This window comes from Ambystoma mexicanum, chromosome 8 (genome assembly GCF_040938575.1).
Source record: "Ambystoma mexicanum isolate Mex_15411 chromosome 8, UKY_AmexF1_1, whole genome shotgun sequence".
Taxonomy (NCBI): Eukaryota; Metazoa; Chordata; class Amphibia; order Caudata; family Ambystomatidae; genus Ambystoma; species Ambystoma mexicanum.
Window position 1 is genome coordinate 1,473,620,529 of NC_090929.1, and position 17,411 is coordinate 1,473,637,939.

General features: G+C 42.5%; 1 long non-coding RNA gene across 1 annotated transcript in view; it reads right to left on the reverse strand.

Annotated features, from left to right (window-relative positions):
* The window catches only part of LOC138473120 (uncharacterized), a 342,112-nt gene that overhangs the window by 128,845 nt on the left and 195,856 nt on the right, over nucleotides 1–17,411 (reverse strand). Inside the window, exon 2 of the long non-coding RNA XR_011268724.1 lies at nucleotides 9,575–9,690. This is a non-coding gene — a long non-coding RNA (uncharacterized lncRNA). The remainder of the gene's footprint in view (nucleotides 1–9,574; nucleotides 9,691–17,411) is intronic.

Genomic DNA, 17,411 nt, shown 5'->3' on the forward strand with positions numbered 1-17,411 from the left:
TTACTGGCAATATTATGATGCGCCACTTAGACCCTACTGGAAATAGGAGTGACATAAATAAAAACCCAGCAAATCAAAGTATAACAGAAGAAAGCATGTGGCAAACCTCGGGGCGCATTACAAGTGCCGTGGTGCAGTAAAAACTTCTGAAAAACTAAGATAACTCCATTACCGTGCCACCGTACTAGAGGTTTGATGGTGAGGTGGAGGAAATACCTCCGGAAAAATGCTCGCGGTAATTCCACCAATTTACTGCCAAAAAAAGGCCAAATCAGCAAAATTACTGCCAGTGGTAATTCCACCAAAATCCCCATAGAGTCCTAAATGGGGACTAAAACTGCCATAACACCATTTTTAATCTGTGGGTAATTCCGCCGAACCAAATTGCCGGTAACGGTAAATCTTTTTGGCAGTAGGGTTTACCACGAGAATACGGCAAAACTTGTAATGAGGCCCCTAGCGTCCCCAAAAGTGATGCCAAACAACAACAACCCGAGTAAAAATTCCAGCTGATTTCCTGTGAGTTCAATTGGATGGATTGTGCTGAGGGGAATTTGATTTAGGACTGTTTATTACCAGAAGGAACAATAATAAACTGGAATCAACTGGAACTTTCCTCATAGCTACAGCTGTCTAATGAATTGTCCCAGAGTGTAAGGGGTGTCATGCTCTTCCCACTATCACCAGGGAGAGCAAGGATATCAATTCGCCAAAATGCCAGGGGGATCGAAAATGACATCATTTAACTAATGATATCACAGAAAATGACATCACATGAACTTTGGCCCTAGTGACAGCACAGTAAGTGATCTCAAATAACCTTTGAACTTCGTGACATAACAGGATTTGAAATCACAAAAATTAAAAAAAGAAGTGCTTGCTAAATAAAAGAACCAATAGTACTCAAGCAGACAAAAGTCTATTTTAGTTTTCAATGATATATTAACTACAGTGCTCCCTCGCTATGCAGTGGGCACAGTCATGATATGCCTAGAGTACACTGAGCAAAACCATCAAAGCACAGAAACCCTGCTTTCTCATGCCATTGCAGCCTCATATCTCCAGTTACTACCACTGTAAATCTGTAAACGTTTCACATACCAGCTATAATCATAATATGCAAAATGCTGCCTCACGTGGCAGGCACTGCTGAAATGTGCAAACACAGCCTCATATACCCAATTAATGCCATCTGATAGCAGTTGAAGTCGGTTACTAGTCTTTGCATCGAAAACTTTCCAACGAAAGTAAAATGCATCCAAAGTTTTCCAATGAAATTATTCCATTGAATGCATTTTATGTATTTTGGGGGGGTCCTTGTATTTTGGGGGGTCCCCCCACGTTTATACCCTTAAAAACCCACCCCAAACAAAATTAACCCTTTACCTCACACATATATGCATTCGATGGAAAATGTTCTTTGGAAAACCTTCGATGGAAAAAGTTTAGTTGGAAACTTTTTCGATGGAAAGACTGGATCCAGTGAAGTCTCATGCACAATGTAGCATCATCTTGAACAAGCTACAGCCTTACAGGACCAAGTGCTGTGATCATATGCCAAGGGCAGCCTCAATCGCCCACGGACATTCATTTTAAGACAGCTAAAGCCTGATATGCCAGATAAATGATTCAGCTGGTTTGTTTTTCTATAATGCAAACAGGACAGAATCACTTCTAGGTGATCTCAATTAGAGAAGTTAGGGAAAAATGAAGGCCTATGAGGTAATTTGCGCAGGATCACACATGTTGATCAAATGGAGGAGGTGGGATTTGTGCACAGGTGACTTGTTTCACTGACTCCAGTTGCCCCACCTTGTGCTAGTCCATTAGCAGAACCAGTTTTGTATGTTTAATAAAGTATATATGGAAAGTACCAACATACTTTCTACATCATTTTATCAGATACCCTGCAGTGCAGGGGAGTGGAAATAGCATCATTTACTGCACAGTGGTAAGGATTTCGATCACTACAAATATTGTTTGCTGTGCTTGTAGGAGGACGAATAGAGTTTCTGAGAGATTCACACACAGGGGATTGTGCAAGAGTTATTTTCATCTTTTGCTTTAGAAAACAAAATTCCTCTTGTGCCGACATGTGTTTCACATCATATATGGTGCTTCATCAAGGCTTGGTGATAGGTACAGAGAGGAGACATTTATGTCACTGGACGGGATCACAGACGCATGTTTTAAATTGTCTATCGTCTTAATTTGTAAATATAGCTTCAAAGGGAGCTGCTATTGCACAAGCTCCTTTGTGCAAATCTCAGTTCATCCCTCTTTCTAAATTAACCTGAAAACGTAAAAAAAAACCTAACTCAAAACCTTTTGGGTAAAACATGCATGATTTATTGTGTTGTGATGCAAGATGAACACATAGCAGCAAGCACTGACTTTACTGAGCCACCTATATCCCTTTCTATTTCGTCCATATAAAAGGTAATTTCCTGAATGTACAAAAGTACACAGCGACAACTGCTTTGCACACTTGATAATAAAGTGTCACACGTAAGGCACAACAATGTCACACTTGAGCAATCTTCAAACATAGATATCTCTCCCACACATACACACACCTGCATGCGCACACACACACGCACACACACACCTATAGTGATGAATACAGCTCCCTACACAATAATCACTCTGAATGTTATGGAAAGCGGTATTTGGTGGCTCTGCAAACAAGCAGTCATCATTTTACAAAGGTGAATGCGACCACATACACTTACACCCTCATGTTCCAATACCTCAGAGAGAAATGAAAAGGTTTACAACCAGGTTTAATGACATTTCACGTGGTTTTACAGATATTTTTTCACACCTGGAGACTTTGGCAGGCAGAGCTAGGACACAGACTGAAATGTAGGTGTTGGTCCACCACATACACGCTGCCTGCCAAATAGAATGGCTTTTCCGCGAGCATGACATTTCCATGCTGCCCGAAAAGCAATGAATTCCTATGGACTACAATGTACATTTCTTCTGCACTCCTTCGTTGTGGGAGGCATTCACACTTTTTGCACTACAAAGTGTGAAAAAGTATTCACCGGTTTTCGTCAGGGTTAACACTTCTTTTGCACTTCAAAGTGCAAATGTCAAATACCACACAGTGGTCTGATTTTCATGAAAGTGCAAGCATAGTTGGCCCTTGTTGTGAAGTGCTATGCTGTATGGATGGATGCATGCTGGTGTGGAATGCATGAGCCTAAGAGGAACGCCCTTTCCCTGTGTGTGGGTTGTCTGTCGCTAGGTAGGAGCTGGTGCAACGCCTATCTAAAAGGGAAAGGTGAGAAGAGCTGTCCCTATATCTACAATCTTCACTCAATAAACATTTTGGTTAAAAAGCAAAACAATCTCTACTTAGTTAATATCAACATTTCTACGAGGAACCTTTTCTCCAGGGCATCAGAGCCCTGTTCTATTTTAATGATCTTCCACAAAGTGTGTTGGCACTATGATGTAGATCAGTTGCTGTGTTGTGGGAATCCCCAAAGTCCTTCTTGGAAGGATAGTCTAAACACAATGTTTAGGTGTACACATAACTCCTATATACAACTAATGGATCTTAATGTTGTTATCAAGGTTCGTAGTTAGTTTGGTGTGGAGGAAGTCTGTTCTCTAATACAGTGACGTTAGTTATGTCTCGTATCCCATCTAGTTTCGGGGATATCGTCCATCCAGTTGGTCGACCAGTTTCGATGACTATCCGAAGTGTGTCATCTTCATCAGAACCAGGTGAGTTGCTTCGTCTGGATCAGATCGTGTTTTCCAAATGACGATGATCACCACATCCACCTAAGGAGAAATTATTAAAAATGGTTTTGGTCTAGATTCGGTGGGTATTCCATTTCTTTATATATTCAAGATTGCATGAATTTATATTACTTTTACATTACGGTAACAACCTGTTCACTATTGTTTAGGTGCTCTGTTGGTAGCCATGGGCACCCCAGCCCTACCTAAAATGTCTGTTGCGGATGTACATTACAACCGTTTATTTCAGTCTGAATCATGGATTGATGTGACAATTCTATGCGGTTACCTTGGACCCAGACTTTGCTCCCTTGTGTCAGGGTGATGTAGCAGGCTCCCAGTCTCTAGTGGTGGTAGTTAATCCTGGGATTTTTCTATTTCAATTTTGGGTCCCCTGGGGGGAAAAGGTAAGTATTAATAATTGTGCTCTTTAACTCCGAGTCCATAACCTCTTTTCTGGTGCTCTCATAGTTAACATAAGTTGATCGCTTGGCTGTTGTTTCAGAGAATGTTATCTCATTCTAGGCTAGTGAAGGACTCAATTATTAGCTTATTCGAGGTGTTTGTCACCCCCTACCTGATCATTAAAGTCGACAAGGAAAATGCTAAGCTCCCCTTGTCTTTACTTCCATTTCTTTTGCGCGTGGTATTGGTGACTGTCGTCCGCTTTTTTATTTCTAATTCATTGTCAATCCACAGCTGCTTCTATCGTTTCTATGGTAGTTCTTATGTTACACGGGCTCTGTTTTGTATGTGACACACGTTCTGTACTCTGCGCTTCGAACTGACTTAGTGAAAGTCAAATGAGTTATTCATGATGCGCAAGCAAGATTTTTACTACGCACGTGTGTTTCAATCTGCACTCTCTGCTGTGCACATTCTTATTTCGTGGTTCTATAACGCGGGTGTATTAGGTTCTATAGTATCTAAATTGCATGTTGTAGCAGAGACTGTCATTATGAATCTTGTATTCATGGCGCATGGTCGAATATCATGCCTGTGTTGACTTCTACAAAGACTGCATATGCTGCTAATTTCAATGCGTGTTTATTAGAAATAAGTGTACTGCTCTGCTAGTGCACATCCGACCAGGATGTGGGGTCGGGAGCGCTGATGTCTCACCTTTAATGTGGCGATCCCAGCCTGCGGTCTTGGGCGAACGCTGTCTTCCTCGCGCGCCCATGTCCTGTACAACAAACCAGTTGCCAGGCAACCACTAGGTTGCTTTTAAAGGCCATTTTCTGTTTCTACAGCAGGGTTTTTCCGGCGGCCATTTTAGAGTGGAGCCAGAGTACGCACAGGCAATAGAGGCACTGCCTAGTGATCCATTCTTGTACATTTGGTCATGTATTGATGCCATAATTCGGCTTATTATTGTGTATTAATAAGGCGGAAACACACAAACATACAGATGTGGTATTGTGTTATGTCTGCAAATTGAATACCTACATACGGGTGGAGGAGTAGCCCCCATGGCCATATCTAGGTTCAGGTGCCTTAAACCCTAGGTTGTTGCCCTAAACCCTGGTGCCTTTGGGTGAGTCTCAACCCCTCTCAGTTGGTTGTTTTGTCCGCATTAGGGTGCCGAATTCACATTCCCACCCTCTATCATAAAGATATTAGGGTGAAATGGACTCGATCCCCTCCTGTTTCAATTTGTTATTTCATCCGTGCAAGCTCATGTGACTGAATCTCTTCATTTAGGCCATTTTGTACTGTATTTAGGTGGAATATCCATAGCTGTTCACGCTTGAGTAACATTTGCGCAAAATATCCTCCTCTTCGTGGGGGTCTCACCTTTTCCAGGATGGTCCATCTGAAGTCATCCTGGGTGTGTCCATGTATTTGAAAATGACTCACTAGAGGGACTGTGAGTCTATTCTTTCGGATGCATGACTTGTGTTTGATTAGTCTTTTTCCCACTTCTCTCACCGTTATGCCCACATAACTTAGTTGACAGGGGCATGTGATAAGGTATATGACTCCTTTACGTTTACAATTGGTTAGGTTTCTCTGTTCCCAAGGGGTTTTCCACCCTATTTCGATGTTTGTACTCCTGATGGTTTGGTCACACATGGTACATCCACCACATGGAGTGTGATCTTTGGGTTTGTTTGTACCCCAGATGGTGGCCTCCCTGGCTGTCATGTTGGTTTCTTTGAAAGTGTGTACCAGGCAATCTCTTATGTTTCTTCACCTTTTAATTGCAAAGGAGGGGATGGCCAGTGAGCTGGACCCTGTATTGAGAATTGGCCAGAGTCTTTTGATTTCTTTCTTTAGTCAATTGAAGATCTGTGAGTAGCTTAGGACTGCTGTTATTCCTTCTCTTTCGGCTGTCTTTGGATGCTGTTGGAGGGCGAATTCCCTAGGTATATTTTTCGCTCTTTTTTATGCATCATTAATGATTTTTGTGGGGTAGCCCCTGTGTTTCAGTTGTCTTTTCAGGGCTCCTGCTTGTGTGCTATAGTCCTTCGACAATGTACATGTCCTGCGATACCTTAAAAATTGGCTGAAGGGAAGGTTATGCCTGAGAGCCTTTGGATGGTAGCTGTTGTATTGTAATAATGAGTTCCTGTCCGTGTCTTTTTTGTATATTTTGGAAACCAGTCTTCCATCCAATGTGGAGGTCCAGGAAATGTGTTTCTCTTTTGCTGTAGTCCATGCTGAATGTTAGATGGAGATTACAATTGTTCAGCCATTGATGGAATTTGGTGAGTTCTTCCGCTGATCACTTGAAGATCAGGAGGACATCGTCAATGTACCTCTTCCACATGGTGATCTGGGCCAGGTAGGGGTTGGTTATAGCATAAATATGTTCAGTTTTGAGGTATTCAACATATAGATCCACCAGACTTAGCTCAAAAGTCGCCCCCATGGCTGTACCGGATGTTTGCCGAAAGAAAGTATCTTCGTTCAAGAAATTATTGTGGGTCAAAGCAATTTCCGCCAAGTGTGTAATGAACCCAGCATGGCCTTGGGAAAGGCGTTGGTCATTTGTCAGGGTGTTGTCTAACCATTTCAACCGTTTTTGCTTGGGGAATGTTAGTATATAATGCCTTGATATCCATGGTAACGAGCCATTGATTGTTGCTGTCGAAGGGTAGTGTGGTGAGTAGATTCAAAGTCGCAGTCGAGTCTTTCACATAGGACGTCGTCTTGGTTATTTCATCTTGCAGGAAACAGTCCACATATTGGGACAAAGGTTCTAATATAGAATTTATCCCAGATACTATGGGACGTCCTGGCGGGGGTGTTATCCCCTTGTGCACTTTTGGTAGAGCATAGAGAGCCGGAAGTCTAGGGTGACTCGGTGTGAGAAAGGCTGCCTCTTTTTCATTGATATGCCCTTCGATTTGAGCTTCTTTCACAATAGGTGCGATCAATAATTACAGGAGTGGCATTGGATCTGCCAGTAAAGGTCTGTAGCTTTTTTTGTCATCCACTTGGGAGTGAACCATATGCTGATAGTCTGAGGTGTTCATTATCACTATGGCTCCCCCATTGTCTGCAAGTTTTTTCGTGATGTCATAATTTTGTGATAGTGTTCTTAGTGCTTCTAATTCTCCTTTACTGCAGCTGTTATAAACGAAGTGAGGTTTAGCCTCTATTTCTTCCAGTTTTTCCATGAGGGCCTGTTTGAATGTGATACATTCTGGTGTGTTGAAATTAGCAGCATAAACTAGGTTTTCCTTGTTGACTTTAATGATCCAGGTAGGGGGTGACAAACACCTCGAATAAGCAAATAATTGAGTTCTTCACTAGCCTAGAATGAGATAACATTCTCTGAAACAACAGTCAAGCGATCAACTTAAGTTAACTCTTAGAGCACCAGAAAAGAGGTTATGGACTCGGAGTTAAGGAGCACAATTATTAACACTTACCTTTTCCCCCCAGGGGATCCACGATTGAAATTGAAAAATCCCAGGATCAACTACCACCACTAGAGACTGGGAGCCTGCTACATCACCAAGACGCAAGGGAGCAAAGTCTAGGTCCAAGGTAACCGCATATCATTGTCACATCAATCCATGATTGAGACTGAAATAAACGGTTGTAATGTACATCCGCAACAGAAATTTTAGGTAGGGCTGGGGTGCCCAAGGCTGCTGACAGAGCACCTAAACAATAGTGAAACGGTTGTTACCGTAATGTAAAAGTAATATAAATTCATGCAATCTTGCATATATAAAGAAATGGAATACCCACCGAATCTAGACCAAAACCATTTTTAATAATTTGTCCTTAGGTGGATGTGGTGATCATCGCAATATCAATTGGAAAACACGATCTGATCCAGACAAAGGAAATGAACTGGTCCTGATGAATATGACACTCTTTGGCTAGTCACCGAAACCGGTCAACCAACTGGATGGACGATATCCCAGAAACTAGATGGGATACGAGACATAACTAATGTCACTGTATTGGAGAACAGACTTCCTCCACCCCAAACTAAGTAATGAGCCTTGATAACAAAATTAAGATCCATTAGTGGTATATAGGAGTTATATGTACACCTAAACATTGTGTTTACACTATCCTTCCAAGAAGGACTTTGGGGCTTCCAACAACACAGCAACTAATCTACGTCATAGTGCCAACACACTTCGTGGAAGGTCATTAAAATGGAACCAGGGCTCTGATGCCCTGGAGAAAAAGTTCTTCCTCGAAATGTTGACATTAACTGAGTAGAGATTGTTTTGCCTTTTAACCAAGTTAGTTTATTGAGTGAACATTGTAGATATAGGTACAGCTCTTCTCATCTTTCCCTTTTAGATAGGCGTTGCACCAGCTCCCACCTAGGGACAGACACCCCACCCACACAGGGAAAGGGTGTTCTTCTTAGGCACAGGTAGGTAACACATGTAGTGAAAAAGAAGAATTATGTTTAATAAGTTTCTTGCTGAAAGCGTTCTTGTGTGTGATAACAAAGTTACCTTAACTAACACTTAAGGCTTCCATTTGTATTTCCAATCAGCATCCCTGATTGTTGTTAGTGGAATGCATGAGGCCAGAGAGAGTGTTGGAATGTGAGCATGTGTATATGAGTGAGATAATTTTATGTGTCTGGTGTTCCACCACCGGCTGCTGTAGACATGTAGCCTCGGTGGTGGGAGTCAGTGGGTTCCCCTCATGTAATCGTATGGACTTACACTGAATTAAGGAACTTACTATGGACTTACCTGATGTGTGTGGGAACCTTCTTTATAACAGTCCTCTCTAAGCAATTTACTATTTTCTCTTTAAAATTAGGCCCTTCAGTGTCAGAAGCAAAGAGATTTATTTTGAACCAACCATGTGTTTTTACAGAGCAATAAATCACTAATTGACATCTATGTGTGAGGGCAATCAGATCAGGGGTAGTAGCTGGTACCCCTAGCTATCCCAAATTGATGTACATAGGGGAGAGATCGAGATTTGGACCAAAACATGCTGCCGGTACCTCCACTTACTTCATTGTAATTGACCTCAGGCTGACTGTCAATGGCCAATCACTTTGGAGTGTGCACTTTCATGATAATTCTAATACAAATGATTTCATGAGATATCAGTGGATAACAGGAAAATGACACACGGTTAGTAACACCATATCTTTTAATGTTGGGACTTCAATACCTTTCCATTCAAATTATGACATATAAATACGTCCTCATGGAAGAAAAGGGGTTAGCGAAGTGCGACTTAATTTGCAATTTAATGGAAAATACCAAATCTTATATAAACATTTATATAGGGAGTGACGTAGCCTTAAACAGGATCTAAATATGCCGGAACATATGCAAGAAAGAGTTAATCTATCATTTATTTGAGTACTAACCTTGATAAACTTCCTTTGCCCCAATCACCTCCTAAAACCCAAAGCAGTGCAAGATGCATGGCTACTTCACAGTCTGTGTGGCTTCATCAAGTTTGGTAAGTGTTCTGAGTTGAGATCTGCACCAAATAAAACAGAGCGATTCATTGTTGCGGTACCAAGAAATGTTGTGCTAGTTTATTCATTGTTGGATGACATTTCCAAATGACACTGTTTTGTATGTGGGATGCATGATAAAACCATTAAAGGATTGTATTCTGGAGCACATAGGTTGCCTCTGGCGCGCAGATCAACAAACCACACACTGGCAAGACAAGCATCTCAGGGATGATGTTGACAAAATAAGGTACATAGGTATTGATCATGGGGAGAAGTGCCAGAGAGGTGACAGCAGAGAACTACGATTTAGAAGGAAGAAACATGTTCGCTACAGACTCTATGAGCCGTTTCAACTGGATTAAACATGGACAATGAAATATCTGCCTTGCCATAAGGTTTTGTGAAGTTATGGAATTGTGTATAGGACTCAATTTAGATTTGATTGATACTATGCAATTAAAAGGTTGAAGATTACTATTTGGTATATATTTCTTCAAAGAATGTAGGTGTGGGAACAATTAGCTACATTGAAGTAATTTTTCAGACATGTTGGAACGAATCATAGATCTGCTCTGTATAATTAATTGAAAACAATATTTAAATAATGAAATGGAATATGTTTAAAGTTGACTTGGAAACATCGTAATTTATGTACTGATATATTATCAAATATATTATTGAAGAATGATTTGCAAACTGACCAGTCTGGTTAAATTGGTACAGGTGTTTGTGAAGACTTTACTGCGCTCCAATCAAAGATAGTCCAAATGGTCGGATAAATAATGTGCCAGTTGGCTTCAATCAATTTACACAAGCATAATGGCTCCTTGAATAATTTGCTTTGTAAATGTAATTAGATGATTCCAATAAAATATCATCAGTCAGCCGACGCGTGTTTCAACCATACGTGGTCTTCCTCAGGGCTGTAAGTAAACAATTGGTTCCTCCACAATGTTTTTAGTTACTTCATTGCTTGGAACCAAGTCAGCACTACATTCTGGTACTGTGCTTGAATCAGGCTGGGCTCCATACCTAAAAGGGGCAGCCCAGCCCAAATTGTTTGGCCACATCCTTCTGCACACGGCCACAAGCAACCCAAGACATGTTTGGGCCGCTTTGAGCATCATCAGTGAGCTGTAGCTGGGGTCCCTTAGCCCAGTAGGTTTGGGGCGTCTCTGGGGTTGCTTGTATTTTCATGCAGAGGGGACCTGGCCTAGCAGTTTGGGTTGAGCTGCTCCCATTCTTGACAATACTTGAGTGATCTGCGTGTGGCTCGCCCCCTTTGTTGCAATGGCGCAGACGGGCTAAAAAGGGTAGTCTGAAAGGTTTCCCAGAGCAGTCTTATTGGTTAAGATTAGATCAAAACCTTTCACCCATCACATTTCTGGTAGGAGATACTACTTTGTTGCCATCAAACCTTCACATTTCGATTTGATGCTCCTAGAAGTTACAGTGTAAATGATTTAAATAATTGTAAAGGTACATATATCCTTTTTGTTATCTACATTCGTAAATGTGTATGCATCGGATGTACCATCAGATCAGTAGGTGAAAGAATCCTGGAACATGTAGGAGCAGTGAAGAGAGGGATGTGAAATATCCTCCAGCGAGTCATCGGCTGGAAGAACATAGCAGGGAAATGGTAGGAAAAAAGGAGGTATTTAGGTAGTGAACATGTGAAAGCACACAAGATAAAAAGCAATACGGAGCTTACACCGGGTAAATAGTCTATGCACCAGCGTGAACAGAATCAACAGAGACATGGAGCTTAGTTCATTTTTAAAATAAAGTTCGGTCTCTGAAATGCATCAGCTGTCATGCATAGGAATAAGCAATATCAAATGTTACTCGTTTACCTGATTAAACTTTGAACAATATTGGAATACATATAGGTTGTTACTTAAACAACATTTTGTATGTGAACACAATTTTGAGATGTGTGACGAATTCAAATGTTGCGTGTGGTTCCCGCATCTGCCAGAACAACTTACATATATACATACATGAAGCTAATGCCAATAAATGGTACACATGCTATAATGAACATGGTAATCCATAATGACTTGTAAATAACACAGTGATGAAGTTGTGTAACTCTTGTTACTTTTAAAAAATGGTGTCCCTTGGTGAAATTAAAGATTCTAGGACCCAATAAGTACAATAAGAAAATCAGTCATGGTACCACTTACTCTGTGTGACTTGATCAATACAGACATGTTTCAATAAACACTTTAAAACAAGAATCCTTGATTTTGTTCATTATGTGATGAAACTGTATTGTGCAAAATTAATGTGATGATAAATGTAGCCACGTATCGCAGTGGATTGCCATTATGTAAAGTACTGCGCTCTTCTGTCTGAACATACATGTTAATGAATAATTGATCATGTGTGAATCATTTATTCATACTACATAGGAAAAACACCAGATGTTTGTAGTGAACATTGACCTTGAACCCACCCCAAAAAAGTTTACTTTGGTTCCTATGTGGCATATTTGGGTGTATTAGACAATGCAATTACTTATAAATAAACCATTCTCTGCCATCCATCTCCCAATTGCAGCAAGACAGTTTTTCAGTATGCCCGGGTGCTGCAGAGTGGGTGAGTCCAAACGAAACACTAGTTGTGTGTCATCAGCGTATGTGTAAAAGTGAACCCCATGCTGAGTGATGAGATCCACCAGAGGACGGAGGTAAAGATTAAACAGAAGTGGTGAAAGAGAGGAGCCCTGGGGCACACAACAAGAAAGAACAGCCGGGTCAGAGGTAAAGGGACCTAACGATACTGTTTGCAGCCGACCTGCTAGAAAAGAGGAGAATCACAGGAGTGGGGTACCCCGAATGCCTGCCTGCACAAGTCGCTGCAAGAGAAACGCATGGTCAACTGTGTCGAAGGCCACGGAGAGGTCAAGGAGAATCAATGACCCGACCTCCCCACGGTCCAGAAGCAGCGCAATGTTGTCTAGCAGTGAGAGGGGTGACAAGAGCGTGTTCAAGGGGACTAGGGATAGTACCAGAGAGAAAAGAGTGTTGAAGAGGCGCAGTGAGCAGAGGAATACTTTTTGCAGGAAGAGACTGGAGAAGGAGGAGAGGAATAGGGTCCATGGGAAAGCTGACTTGACTTCATTTAACACAGTGACCACACCTCATCAGTAATGGGCTCAAATTGATAGAAATCAAAAGCACTAGTGTGCGTAGGTAGAATAGACCGATATGGGAGCTCAGGGTCACTCGGTACAGCAGTTCCTATAGAATGCCTGATTTTCTCTGAGAAAAAAAAATGGATTACATCACATTAGGTTTGAAACCCAGACCCTGATGATAGCTCTTTTGCCACTCTAAAGACCCCTTGAGGAAGAGGACACAGAAACAATCCGGTTGGTGAAGAAAAGAGATGTGGCTTCTTTAATTGTACCATGATAGTAGGGTACTTCTTGCTTATACATTAGCTTAGCATCTGGATCACGCTCCGTGCGCCATCTGTGTTCTGCCCACCGACAGGCCTGTTTGCGGGACAGCCAGTCTGAACCAAACCAAGGAGCTGAAGGTTTAGCCCAAAACAGTTGTGTCGCCACTGGGGCCAGAGCATCAGCCATCTCCGCCATGGCGTTAATCATAGCTGTGGTCGAATCCTCTTGCTCTATAGAGATAAGATGTTTAGCACTGCTCAGCAGGAGGTCCACCACAGTAGGTGGAAAAGCCCTGTCCCAGAATTGCCAGGTTTTAGGCACCGTAGAGGGGGCATCAGGAGGTACCGGAAGGGAAATGACAAAAGGTAAAAGAAAGTGATCCAACTTGGTCACCCGAAGAGGTTTGAATGCAGTTACTAAGTCTTCCTCAGAAAACACTAAATCCAGTACATTGCCCGAGCTATGAGTGGGGAGATAGTTACACAGACCCACAGATATATCAGCTAGCAAAGCACAGTCAGGTTCCTCGCATGATCACCCATAGGGTTATTGGGATGAACATCAAAGTCGCCCACAACAATAAGATTAGGATGAGTTAGAATCAGGTCCGCCACGAGCTGTGCAATAGCACTAACAAATTGCAAGGGATGCTGTGATGGCGGCCAGTAAACCAGCAGCACATGCGCTGCCCAGCTAGGTGTGCATTGACAATTGCAGGTAACAGGGATGCTTATGGTCCAGAGGCACCATGGTGCATTGGAGAGATGCTGTGTAACTTAGGGCCCGTCCCCACCCACTCATAGGTGGGGGTCTGTCCAGGAACAGTATTCTATGCGATTCCAGAAGCATTTGCACAATGTCTGGGTCAGAATCGGAATCCAGCCAAGTTTCCGTCAAGCAGAGCAGATCAGGAACAAGATCTGCTATGAATGAGTGGATATCGTCCCGATGTACACCTGCTGACCTTGTGTTAATCATCAAACCTCGTAATTCAGAGGAGGGGTCAGTGGCCCCACCTCTGGCCCAGATCCCCACTGGTAAGCCCTATCCCTGTCTTCATATTGGTAGCACCCCCTGACACCTGTCCCCTCCCGCTCACCGGGAGCCATACCCTAAGGAAGATCAAAGTCCTGGGGGTCAGTTTCAAAAGCTCATGGCTGGAATACCACTGCATAAGCCCCTGAAGCTCTGGTGTCAATGATAATAGTGGCTTATCCAACCTTACATTAAGTTATTATTGTACCCTTGTCCTGACATGTGCTGTGCGTGACATTTTTGAGTGTAACACTAGATGTTTGGCAATTGGCAGTTCTGGGGTAGGATGATGAGCACTTTGCCCTCTTGCCTTGTGACCCTCAATTGGCTCACAATTGGCCAAGGCCGCTTTACATTGGCAGAAAGAGGTTGTTTTCTGGACCTCAGGAAGTGAGGGGCACATGCCTACAAGGAGCACACAGTAAGGGCCCAATTTCTATCAGGTGACCGAACCTGACTCTGATGGACCAGCCTGCGACCAATCATTGGGCATAAGGACTGTAGAACTTGACTCCGGGGAGGGGGGGTGGGGAGGGGGGGCATTGTCATCTCAATTAAATAGAAGCGCCCTCCCTTTGGCATGCTTCAAGGCAGGTAACTGTCAACAATAGGAAGGTTGGAAAATGGGGATTAACTGGTAACATTGCAAAAGAGTAGCAGCACTACCAGGCTTTCAACTTGCATACATTTGAAAAAAATAATGTGTGCAAAGAACCTATGGTGGCATCTCGATGTTTCAGGTATATAATTATAATTGGGAATTTATGACGCGTGCAGACCCGGGGTTTGTACCTGTGTTGCTCTGCGTGCTCTTGCTTCCAAGGCAAGCACGTTGCCCTTGAGCTATCCTCCTAAGTATGCGATTTTGAGTGAAAGATGATGGTGCTTGTGCCAAAGAAGCCGGATACCTACAGCTGAAACTAATGTGGCAAAAAGCAGCGAGCAGCAGCTTTATTTGGGTGTAGTGGTAGGGGAAGAGAGCAGGGTACACAGTAAATTTGTAAAGAAGGGCTATGAAAGGTCACACTGTAGAAGGAAAGATTGCTCATGAGCAGAAGATAGCTTGAGTATATATCCAGGTATAGCACTGCCTCTGTCTAGCGCCTCTCCTGTATGTGACTCTTTCCTTGAACTGCTGGAATCCTATACAGTGCATACACATGTGTGTGTCACACTAGATGGGTGATACTTGGCAATTCTTGAGTGTTTATTAGCTGCTCTGGTGTGCTATATTTCCAGATTGATACAAGAGGCAGGAAGCATTTAAGCGTAGACCTCAAACATTCCTGTTTACCATCAAGAATAAGAAATATTCAATTTTATTGAACCACTCACATACAATTATTGTGAAGCTTGTAATTATCCATAAAATCGAGCCCGTGCTATTTTCCCCTTGGCATTGAGTGGCAGGAGAAGCAGTCACAGCTGATCACGGACCTTTGCATCACACACACGCAAACTTAAATTAGGTAAGTGGATTGGTGCAACGATAATAAACTGGATAATTAAATAAGTGAAATATTTTGCACAATTCTATTTGAATTGTTTCCGAAGAAGATCACTTGTAATTATGTGGAACCAGTATGTAACTTGATTTGCAAAAAAGTTAACCAACCATCATCCATTATTATCTGGATAACACATTTTATTGTAATTGAATACACAACAAATAAAATAAACAAAACAATATAATAATTGGCCAAAACTGTATTTTTAAAAACTAAATAGCACATGCCCTCGGGAGTGGGGGTGGAATCTAACACGAACATTGTTAAACTCGACAAAACAATTGCATACCCTTTATATGATGCTATAAACACAGATTATCCTAAATATAACTAGGCATGAAGATAGACTAGTCGTTTTTAGTGAATTGTAATACATCTTTAAGATCATCTAAAACAAAAATCAAATGAGACATGTTCATAGAGGATTGTTTTCCAGCGACCAAAATGTGATTTAGATTTAAAAAGGCAGATCACAAAGAATTTCAAGTAAATCTGCCTTAAGAAAGCGCTAGAAACCACAAAACATGGCCCACCTTTGTTGGGGAGCAGGCATGATAGTCCCAAGCCCCGAAGAGGTTCTGGATAAGGCAGAGACATAAGAGCGCGTGATAGATTCTTGAGGAGATTATAGGGGCGAGGGGGGCGTCAGTACAAGAGTGCATCTGGGGCACAGCATCTCAAGTATAGATACAGATTGCACGTGTAGTGAAATGCCATATTAAAAAATAGCATATGTTTTGAAATTGAGGCGTAATGCAGCAAGGGCATTAGGCCCAGACCCAAAACATAGAAATAAGTGTGTGCATGCATGCGAGTTCAGGTCGCAGCATAGGCAATCACATAGAAGGCGAGAACCTTGGAGATTGATAAACGTCTCATTGTTTCATACTGTTAGCACATGTATCCCAGGAGGAATGCGCCCCAAGGCCATGAGGGGGCCGAGAGCGCTCTCTGAAATGTTATCTCACGAGAAGGAAGAAGAAGGCCTCCGACCTTCACTAGTGGAAATTCAAAGTTATAGTGGCCACATTCCACTGCCCCTGAGAACCCAGCATTTCAGTGTACCGACCAGCCCCAGACCACCGACCATAAAACTGTTAGTGTACCAATTTACAAGAAGGATCACAGCAGAAAGGAGAGTAGGCCCCGCCTGGGGTCCCTGTGATTTCTGCTGTGAGGTGCCGGGGGAAAAGTAACAAACATAAGCTTGGGATGGGGAGACCTGGAACAGCGCAGATGCGTCTGGGATCGAGCAGGGGTTTATAAGTTATTGTGCCTTCGAAAGCATCCTCTGCTCTCATGTCTACAGTACCAGGTGCACATTAGCCCACCGATAGGGGGTGAAATGATTTGTTCTTATAATTGGCAATTAGGAGCTGGAAACCTGACGGCATACAGAGAAGAACCCCACGTGAAGGAAGATGGAAAGCAGAAGCTGGGACCAATGGCCTGGCATCCCCTATGGAGCAGGCCACCTATGTATAGGGTCGCAATAACCAACTACCTGGATTTGACCCTATGTGATATACGTCATTAGTGACGACATGTACTCTTAAAACCTACTATCTTGCTTGGATGTGTCAGTGTGCTCCTTGTTAGCAGAGTTCTTTGCTGGCATGTATTTTTACTTGGTGATATTAAACCTTGTTCTCCTTGCAAAAGGCTTGCTCTGTGTTTTTCCCTAGCGGGTTGTATTTTTTCTAAGTGTGTGCGTTGGAGGTCTGCCAAACAAATTGTTGACCCCGACGCAATACCCTGATTTTCTGCAGAGATAGAGGATTCCTGG